The sequence below is a fragment of the Nannospalax galili genome, unplaced genomic scaffold (assembly GCF_000622305.1).
Source record: "Nannospalax galili isolate Female #2095 unplaced genomic scaffold, S.galili_v1.0 scaffold155, whole genome shotgun sequence".
NCBI classification, from domain to species: domain Eukaryota; kingdom Metazoa; phylum Chordata; class Mammalia; order Rodentia; family Spalacidae; genus Nannospalax; species Nannospalax galili.
In genome coordinates this window covers 10572712-10582404 of record NW_008339923.1, presented here as the reverse complement: position 1 = coordinate 10582404, position 9693 = coordinate 10572712, and positions in this window count along the sequence as shown.

Below are 9693 nucleotides of genomic sequence, written 5' to 3'. Positions count from 1 at the left end.
GGATGAAATCAAGGGCTGTGGCAATAGCCTGAGTAATTTTGGTAGTCTCTTGAACCACTCTGGTCAACAAATTGAAGAAAGGTTTCCCCTGCCTGGCACTGTTTTTCTTTGTTATATCTCTCTCTCTCTCTCTCTCTCTCTCTCTCTCTCTCTCTCATATAAATAAATACTTTTCAAGACCAGATTGACTGTGAAGGATACCAGCATGGCAGGATGAGAGCTGTGTTGTACTTTTGTGTGTGTAATACAGAGATAGAGCGTCAAACGCTTTAATTTGCAATCAAGCAAGAACCTACCCAAGTTGATAGAATAAATGTTCTGTTCTGTACTTTAGCTACAAGTGAGAAGAGAGATGGTCAGAGGAAAACGGGCAGAGGTACATATTGAACCTCACCAGGAGACAAGACCCGCCCTATGACATGGGCCTGCTGTCCTTACAGAGGCCTTTCCTGGAGGGCCTGGCTTGTCCCTCACAGCCTCCCTGCTGGTTCCCTCACAGACAGGGCCCAAGAGTCCCAAGGCCCTTCTCTGAGGGCTTCTCGGGGCCATGTCAGTAAGGCACACCTGTTTCTGTGTAGACTACTATTTTGAGTGTTTAGTGATGATTCACAATTTGCTCACTCTTTTCTTCCAGAAATATCCAGCACTTGTGATATCACAGACACAGTGAAAGGTGCTAATGGTAATTCTTGTGAGTTGTTGGGAACATCTGAAGCAGATAAAAAAAATTATAAGAAGTTGGTGCTGGGAATGCAGGTCTGCTGTGTAGCAAGCATGATGCCCTAGGTTTAATCCTCATCACTGAAAATAATTATATATGTACATGTATGTGTAATTATAAGATGCTGACAGCAGAATAGTGGTTATCAAGAGGCTGGGTGGGGTAGTAAGGTGAAGACTGCTCTCCCCTGAGAATGGAGTTGTGGTGTGCTACTGCACAGTGGTGTGACTAGAGGTAACATGTTCAACCTTCAAAAAAGCTAGGAGAGGGGCTGGAGAGATGACTTAGTGGTTAAGAATGCATACTTCTCTTGCAGTGGGCTTGGGTTTGGTACCTAGCACCTACATTAGGAGGCTCACAACTGCCTGTAACTTTAGTACCAGGGGACCCACCTTGCCTCCATGGGCACTTAAACTTATGCGCACACACACACACAAACTAAAAAAATGAACATTTTTTTTTTTAAGCCAGGAGAAAATCTTTGGAATTTTTTTTTTGTTGTCCTTTTGAGGCAGAGTCTCCCAGTAGCCCCAGCTGGCCTGAAACCTGCTATAGAGACCTGGCTGGCCTTGATTTCACAGAAATCTTCCTGCCACTGCCTCTTGAGTGCTGGGATTAAAGGCATGCACCACTATGCCTGGCTTTTGAAATTTAAAAAAAATTATTTTTGTGTGTATAAGTGTTTTGCCTGCATGTATGTAAATGCACCTGTGCCATGTAATGCCTGCAGAGGTCAGGAGAGGGTGTCAGATCCTCTGGAACTGAAGTTACAGACAGTTGCCAGTCGCCATGTGGGTGCTGGGAACCAAACTCCTTCGCAAGAGCAGCCAGTGTTCTTCAGGGCTGAGCCATCTCTCCAACCCCTGGCATTTTTTTTTTAACCACCAAAATAATAAACGTTTGCGGTGGTAAATGTACTTACCCTGATTTGAGCATTACACAATGTATACATGTATCAAAATATCACATGGTGTGCCATCAGTGTGTATAATTTATATCTATCAGTTAAACAGAAAGAAAAAAATTACAATAATGTGATGTTCTAGGAATTTCCATCATTCTTTATTTGGTTTTTCTGTTGATTTAGTTTCTTGAGACATGGTTTCACTATGCAGCTCTGGGTGTTCTCAAACTCCCAATTCTCCCACCTCAGCCTCCCGAGCTCTGGGATAACAGGAATGCACCACCACATCCAGCTATGATGGAAGGCTTTCTTCCACATTATTGCTAAGGAAAGAATGGATGAAGAGGGCTTCCTGGAGGGCCATGAGAGCATAGGCATGTAGAAAGCACCCTGGAGGAGATTGCAGTAGGATTTATTTGTGTGGGTGGAACACACTCTCCAAGGAAGCAAGAAAAGACGCTTGGATCTCCAGGTTGGCAATCTCAGTGGCAGGAGCTGCTGCTGGACTCTTCATCTGGACAGTGGAGAAGCTGTTGCTACAATCCCATCTTGGTGTGTGGACAGACCATGGGCCATTGGGCTGAGGGTGCTCACAGTCCCCCGTCTGGGACAGCCCAAATGACCTGGTCACCCTGGTTTCCCATGCTGTGCTCATAATGGATGCAGCTGTCCTGTGTATTCTCACCAGCAAACATGTTTTCCTGATGAAAGTTTTGTATGCCGGAATTTTTGCCCACGTTATCTACTTTTCCTCTTTGTGTCCTGATGTTATTCATGCAGCAGAGCTGATTCTTAGACTTTGGTTCATTCACATATTCCTTTTTTTTTGGTCTTTTTGAGACAGGGTCTCCCTGTAGCCCCAGCTGGCCTGGAACTCACTATGTAGACCAGGCTGGCTGGCCTTGAACTCACAGAGCCTGCCTCTGCCTCCCGAGTGCTGGGATTAAAGGTGTGTGCCACCACTCCTGGCTTTATTCATTCTTATTTCTCTGGGATGTAGACCCTGCCTAGCTCACCCAGCTTCAATTTTCAAGGTCCTGCTACAATGCCAGGGGATCTCCCTGGGGGAGTCCCACTTCCTGTTGCCTGCTTTGGACATGGCCACAACTTTTGCCCCTGGGTTCAGGTTTCCACCCCCAGCCTCTGCTTGGATACCTGTGCCCATCCACTTCTGGGTCTTCTGCCTATCACCTCTGCAAGAGCAACTCTGGCCACTTCCATCACTTCCTCTTGGCTTTTCCTGTTCCCGGGCTGCTCTGGAACATTCAGACCTGTTCATCTCCCCAGCTACCCCTTTCCTCCCCACACCTTCCTATCATCAACTGAACTGTACGGTCGTGAACAGGAACAAGTAGAGACACTTGCTGTGTGGCATATTCACAATTAAAAGCACAAGTAGGGATGTTTGTTTTCACACTATTCACCCGCCTGCTTTTTCCCTTGACAGGCAGAGTTTTTGCTTCTCTTAGGCTCTGGGGGTGGGACAATCACTCTCTGCCTAGAAGGTTTGCTGGCACAAACTGGTGATGGAGAAGTGATGTGAAATTCTTGCTGTTCCTTCTGAAAGGTAAAACTATAGCTATTTGGAGTGTTAACTGGGTTCGAGCAGAGCCCACCCCCTCCCCAGCTGTCTCAGCTGTTCTTTGGAATTCTGTGGCAGCCCTGCCCTGGCTCTCAGCTGGCCCAGTGATTCAGAAAGCATCTTTCTCCACCCACCCTACAACTCTCTTCTCTCAATTCTTTAACCCTTCCCTACCAAGTTACATTTGCTATGAACTCCTGGTGTACATGACCCAGGATTCAGGGAGAAGCAAGGCAATTTGATGATCCTCCTGCTAAGACAGATACATTTGTGTTTTTCAGATGTGGAAACCTCATCCAGGAAGGGCAAGTGACCTAGCCTGAACCAGACATTTAGACTCCAGTTGCTTCTTCCTCCTCCTCTTCTTCTACATTTATTTTATCTATCATCTATCTATCATCTATCTATCTATCTATCTATCTATCTATCTATCTATCTATCTATCATCTATCTATCTTCTATCATCTATCTATCTATTTGTGTATCTGTGCACGCGTGTGCCACAGCATATGACTGGAGGTCAGAGGACAACTTGGGGGAGTCTGTTCTCTCTTTCTACCATGTGGGTTCTGGGGATCAAACTCAGGTTGTCGGGCTTGGCAGCAAGTGCCTTTACCCACTTGTTGCCTCCAGCTTCTTTTTGTATTGTTTGTTTTGATGCTAGGAATGGAACCCAAGGCTTCATTCATGCCCCAACCATCAGATCCTTGAGCAAGTGAAAAAGCTCCCAACACCAGGCTACATTCAGGCTGGCAGAGCCACCACACTGCTTTCAGCCCCCCTGGATTAGGAGAGGATTAAATAGGAGGGCCCTTTGGTCTAACTCTGATACTATGGAAGGAGTGCTACCAGGGAGGACTGAGGCCGCTACACTTCATTTGTTGGCTGAGATTTTCTCCCTGCCCTGCCATTCTGAGGTGCTCTGTTGGGAACAGCCTCCACTGGTCCATGGTGCCAATACCCAGAGCAGCTGGGGCCCCGTTTAGGCCCAGCCAGGGATGGTCTTCCTTCACCCTGTCATCTGGCTTCAGCTGAGAAGGACAGTTGGAGAAGTGGCCTGTTAAGGGCTCTTGGACTATTTTTATGTGACCATCTGCCTTCTAGACCTGGTCTGGCAGGCAACAACAGTCCTGAAGAATCCCAGAGCAGATGGTAGCACTTAGACAGCTGAGGATGGCCCACCCTTGTCCTGGACTATGAATCCAGGGATGCTGGACAAGTGGCTGAGAATAGAGAGTGGAGGAAGGGCCCTTCACGCATCATACAGCAGGGTGGTATGGCAGCCTGCTTCCTAGGCCATCCTAAAGCAATCTATGGTCCAAGTGAGGGAGGCTTGGACATAACGTGGGCCCAGTGCTATGGCCAGCTGGTCCAACTGACCTGACTGCTACCAACCTCACAGGAAAACACTCAAATCAGGAAATTCTTCTACAGAAAGTCTTGGGCTTCACTGGTAACAAGACCTTAGAGTACCAACAGCCACACTTGACAAAGCCTGGCATGGTCAGGCTGAGACAGGATTGCCTGAGAGGTAGCAGTCACCAGGGTTGTCGAGAAAAGGTTTTGCTCTGCTCACAGTTTCCTTGGAAGGAAGAGGCATTAAAACCAAACCAAACGATTAATTCTAGAACATTCTAAACATACAAATTAGAGACTAGACTAATAAAAATTCATGTATCATCACTCAAAGTCATGCAAGTGCTTTTTTCTTAGCTAGATCTTATTAATGTATCTGTTGCTTAAAAATAAAAGGGCAAAATAAAGAGTATGTATTTAATCTATAATAAGTGGCTTTATTTGCCTTTTTAGGGAAGAAAAATGAGTCAGATATGTTGAAGATAACATATCAAATTTCTCTGTCACTTTTTTTTTCCTCAGTGAGCATTACAGGGAGTTAATTTCAGCAGCATCTGTTGACCCCAACAACATCAACTAGGTCTTTCAGGGCTAAGGAAGAGTGGGGAGGGGTCTGGAGCCCTGGTCTGGCTTCAGTTTCATTCATTTGTGTCAGTGGTAGCCTCAGGTTCGGTGTCTAAGACTTCCTCACAGGAAGGGAAATCATAATGTTTAACCTTAGCTTAAATATTAGATACAGCAGACTGTATTTTGTAATCTAAAAAATATTTTTGAAAGTTTTTATTTTTTAACAGGGTCTCACTATGTTGCCTAGGCTAGCCTCCAACTCCTGGGCTCCAAGGATCCTGCTCAGGAAGCTGGAACCACAGGTGTGTATCTTTGTACAGAATTTAAGAGCTATTTTGAACATGCCTGAACCAGGAAGGGTCAGAAATTCTCTTTCAGGCTGTCTTCCAGAAGGAGATGTTGGGAAATGCAACTTAGAGCTCTGGATGCAAATGGTGCTTGCTGGTTCAAGGTTCTTGGTTTACTTTGGAAGCAGAACTCTCCATTCTGCTTTCAGACAGGGCTACATGATGCTCACACCTCTGGCTCAGGTGTGTGTCCAGGGCAGGTGGTAGCCAAGCAGGGTATAACCTATTAGTGGTCCCACTCAGGTAGCCTGACTCAGGCAGCAATGGCTGAGCAATGGCTCATGGGTGCTAAATTCCTTTCTACTTGAACTGTTTAGAAGGATCATTACTCCTGTATCAAATACCTCCAAAGCAGGAGATTCTGAATGAAAGGGTGTTGCAGTTTGTCAGGGATAGATGGAGAAGAGAAATTTGTACATCAAAACCTTTTCTCTGTCTCTGTGGCACTTCTGGGTCTTGGTCTATGTGGAGTCTCATTCCCTGAGGCATTGTACCACTGATATAGGGTGCTGCTTGGATGACCTCTGTCATGTGATGCATAGACACTGTGGAACTGAGTGACTGTTACTCTTCAAAGAAGGGTGAGCTTGACTTGGAGAACTGCAGGGATGTTTTGTAGGGACTAGTGGTCAATGCTACTGTGTACAACTTAGAAGTTGCTCGTAGACAAGACAATTTAAATAAGTGGTGGGCTCTGACATGGGAGGGGATGTTCGCTCCTGTGAAATGACCCCACAGTCACCTATTCCTAAAAGCAGTGACTTGGAGCAACCTGGAGTGTCGATGTTCTTGCTCCTGGAGCCACTCTTCTGCTGGCACTCCACTCGGGGCTGTAGGAGGTTGGAGTGTAGCTACCAGCCAGGCTCACACAGGTCACACGCTTCACTCTGGAACCTGGCTGAGCCACCTTGAAAAACTGAAGATAGTTGTAGCAAGGAGCAGGAGTTCTAGAGGAGGTGGCAGAAGGAGAAGACTGCTGACCCGTTTTCTTTGCATGTGAAGGTCAATGCAGGAGAGAAGGATCCTAGCTGAGAACAGTCATCCTCAGTGGTGGAGGCTAATCCCTTTACTGAGAGCATGCCAGGGCTTTCGTTTGGAAGAGCCACATTTTTACAGCCTAGGGTTCTGGGGAGATCAGTCAGCCTGTACTGTGTCCCTGTGCCCCAGGACATCTCTGGAGTATGGATGTGCTTGATTCTTGGCACCAGAGGAAAAGTATAAGGCAGGGTTGGGGGTGTAACTTAGCTGGGGAGTTCTTGCCTAGGGTATGTGAGGCCCATGGTTTCACTCCCCACAGTGGAGAGAAGAAAAAGCATGAAGTATGTAGCCATGTGAGCTGGAAGAAGTATAGAATAGAATCTCACTTTTAGGCTCCTGGTCTTGAAAAGTGTTATTGAATGGGGGCCCATGGGTCTGTTAGGAAATAATCCCTTTCCACAGGGAGATAATAAGAGGGCAGCAGAGCTGTAGCCCACAGAGCGTGCCCACTGAACAAAAGCACAGAGCTTACATATTTAAAATTTGTGCTGAATGAATTTGTTAGGAATGGAATTCGTGGATCTGCTAGGCTGAATTCTAATTTTACAGGTAAAGAGACTTGGGCAGGGACATCTGTTCCCCCATGGGGAACACTTCATTCTACTTTCTCAGGGCCTGGATGACATGCTGACCCAGGCTGTGGCAGAAAGCCTTGGATCTGGCCCATTAATCACAAGGTAAAGGCGCTAAGACCCCTGTGTGTATTCTGGGGGCTACCCACAGCGGGTGTGGAGTGCCTATTCTATGCGTCTGGAAAAAGAGACACAGTGGTGGCAGGACCATGAACTCTGAGTTCATGAGAACCTTTCTTTTTTTCTGGATTATTACTTTAGACACAAACAAAATGGTAACCTTGAGCTTGGGCCCCATCTATGACACACAGCCCTTAACAGGGACACTCACCACTGCATCTCTCTGAGTTGGTGGGTGTAGAAAAACTGATTAGAATGAGAAAGTGGCACATTTGGCATACACTTTCCCTAATTTGAACCAGAGACAAGTCAGCATAATTGCTGAGACCCTTCCATAAGTGGGTTACAGTTAACTGCCCTCTCTCACAGCTTCAAGGGCTCCTTAAAGAGCCCTGTGCAGCCTCTAAGACACCACCAACCTTTGTGGCTTCATCCCAATAGGCTTTCCGGGTGCAGCTAGGAGCTGTCCCCCAGCCTTCCCTAAAGATTCCGGGAGACTCTGAGAAACTGCTCCATCCAGGATCGCCTAAGTAACTCAGGGTTCTGGAGACCAGGGCAAGGCAGGCCCCTGCTTATAGAGAAATTTCTGGCAGCAGGTGATCCTCCTAACCGAAGAGCCCTCCCAAGGTCTCCCTTGGAGCCTGCATCCGGTGAGGAAAGGGACGGGCTTCTCTTGCTGATAGGCTGGCGATAGGACAACAGGCCAGTGGAGCCAGGGCTGACTCAACAGGATCAGGCACTGGAGTGAAAATTCCTTTTTTGGAAGCCAGGCAGTGGCTTCCCAGAGGGTAGGATTTGGGGGAAGTGATGCAAGTCCAGCAGAGGGGGAGGCGGAGCTTGAAGAAATTCAGAACACCACCCCTCCTGGCCACACCCCTTCCATTTTGGGGCGGTTGCAGAAGGTGGCTCCCGGCTCCTTTTATAGGGTTGAAATGGACAGAGCTGCGTAAGTTATATCTTGAAAAGCTCCTCCATCTCCAGCCTCATCTCTTTCTAGAACTGAAACAGAAACTGAGGACCGACACTAATGGTCCCTGTTCCCTTCACTAGGAAAAACAGCTTTTGAGGACGCAGAATTGTGTGCAATGTTTGTGCTCACTCACGTGTATGGATACATGGCAGACCCAGTGAGGCCTGTGAGGTCTGTGACAGGGGGACTGAAGTGTACCATCTGTGTGTTTTAAACCCTAACTCAGCTTGTAAACTCCATGAGGTAACACAGTGTCTGTCCTTTTCAACATAGCACTCTGTGACCAGCACTGTAGGAACTCATAAAAGGTGCTAAGTAAGAGATGACTGAACAGGTAGATGTACCCTAATTTCAACCCGTAGCTCTAAGCCCTCTAAAGACTTGTGACACCTACATGTTACCTGTCTAGCCTACCTGTGTCCCCAGCACCCCACAGGAAGAACACAGTTCCATCCCCCATAGGCATGCTCTCCGTTTTTTGTTGTTGTTGTTGTTTGTTACCATCTGTGTGTGTGTGTGTGTGTGTGTGTGTGTGTGTGTGTGTGTGTGTTGGGGGTGGGAGCTCAAAACCCCTGGGAGCAGAGGAAAGGCAAAGATGGTGGGATGGGGGACTTCTAGGCTGTTAGGACACTGGTTTTGTGACTGTTCATAGTACTGGAACTGGCTGCCAGAAAAGCAGAGAGGCCTTAGAGCACCAGCTTTCAACAGCGAAATCACAAATGCTGACAGGAAGAGGTTTATTCCCCCAGATTTGTTCTCCTTCACTCTAGGAACAGTACCCCATTTCCCCTGAGGAGTCTGCTGCCTACTGTAATGACAGGATTGGGGGAGACATGGCAGAGCTGAAGGTGACACTTGGCTGCCCTTTGAGCAGCACCACCCAAAGCCAAAGCTACCTCCAAAGAAAGTATCAGGAGGCAGAGAAACATGTTCCACACAGGGTCTTCTGAGAACCTGCACCCTGCTGAGCCACAGCAGAAGCCCCTGCTGGAATCCCAGCCCTAACCCACAATGCTTCCCCCTCAGCTGACCAATGGTAGGCAGAGCTTGACCCTTGGCAACCGAGGGATCTGCTTAGTACTATGGCTTCCACCCTGAGTTCCAGAAGTTTTGTTTCTTTATAAGAGAAAGGCTGAAATGAGCTGAAAGCCTTTTATGTAGGTCCTTATGCTTTAGGGATTCATATTAAAAACTTTTAAGAGAAGGGGCTGGAAAGATGGCTCAGTTGTTAAGAGCAGTGGCTACTCTTGCAGAGGACCCAGATTTGGTTCTCAGCACTCACATGACTGCTCACAACTGGTTTTTAGTTACAGGGGATCCAATGCCCTCTTTTGGCTTCTATAGGGACTATACTTACACTTGTAAGTGGTGTTCTTACATGTAGGCAAAACACACATACACATACAAATAAATTTAAAAGAAAATCTTAAGGGGCGGGGCTAGAGAGATGGCTCGATGTGGCTCAGTGGGTAACGCACTTGTTATATAGCCTTTCAGACCTGAGTTTGGATCCTCA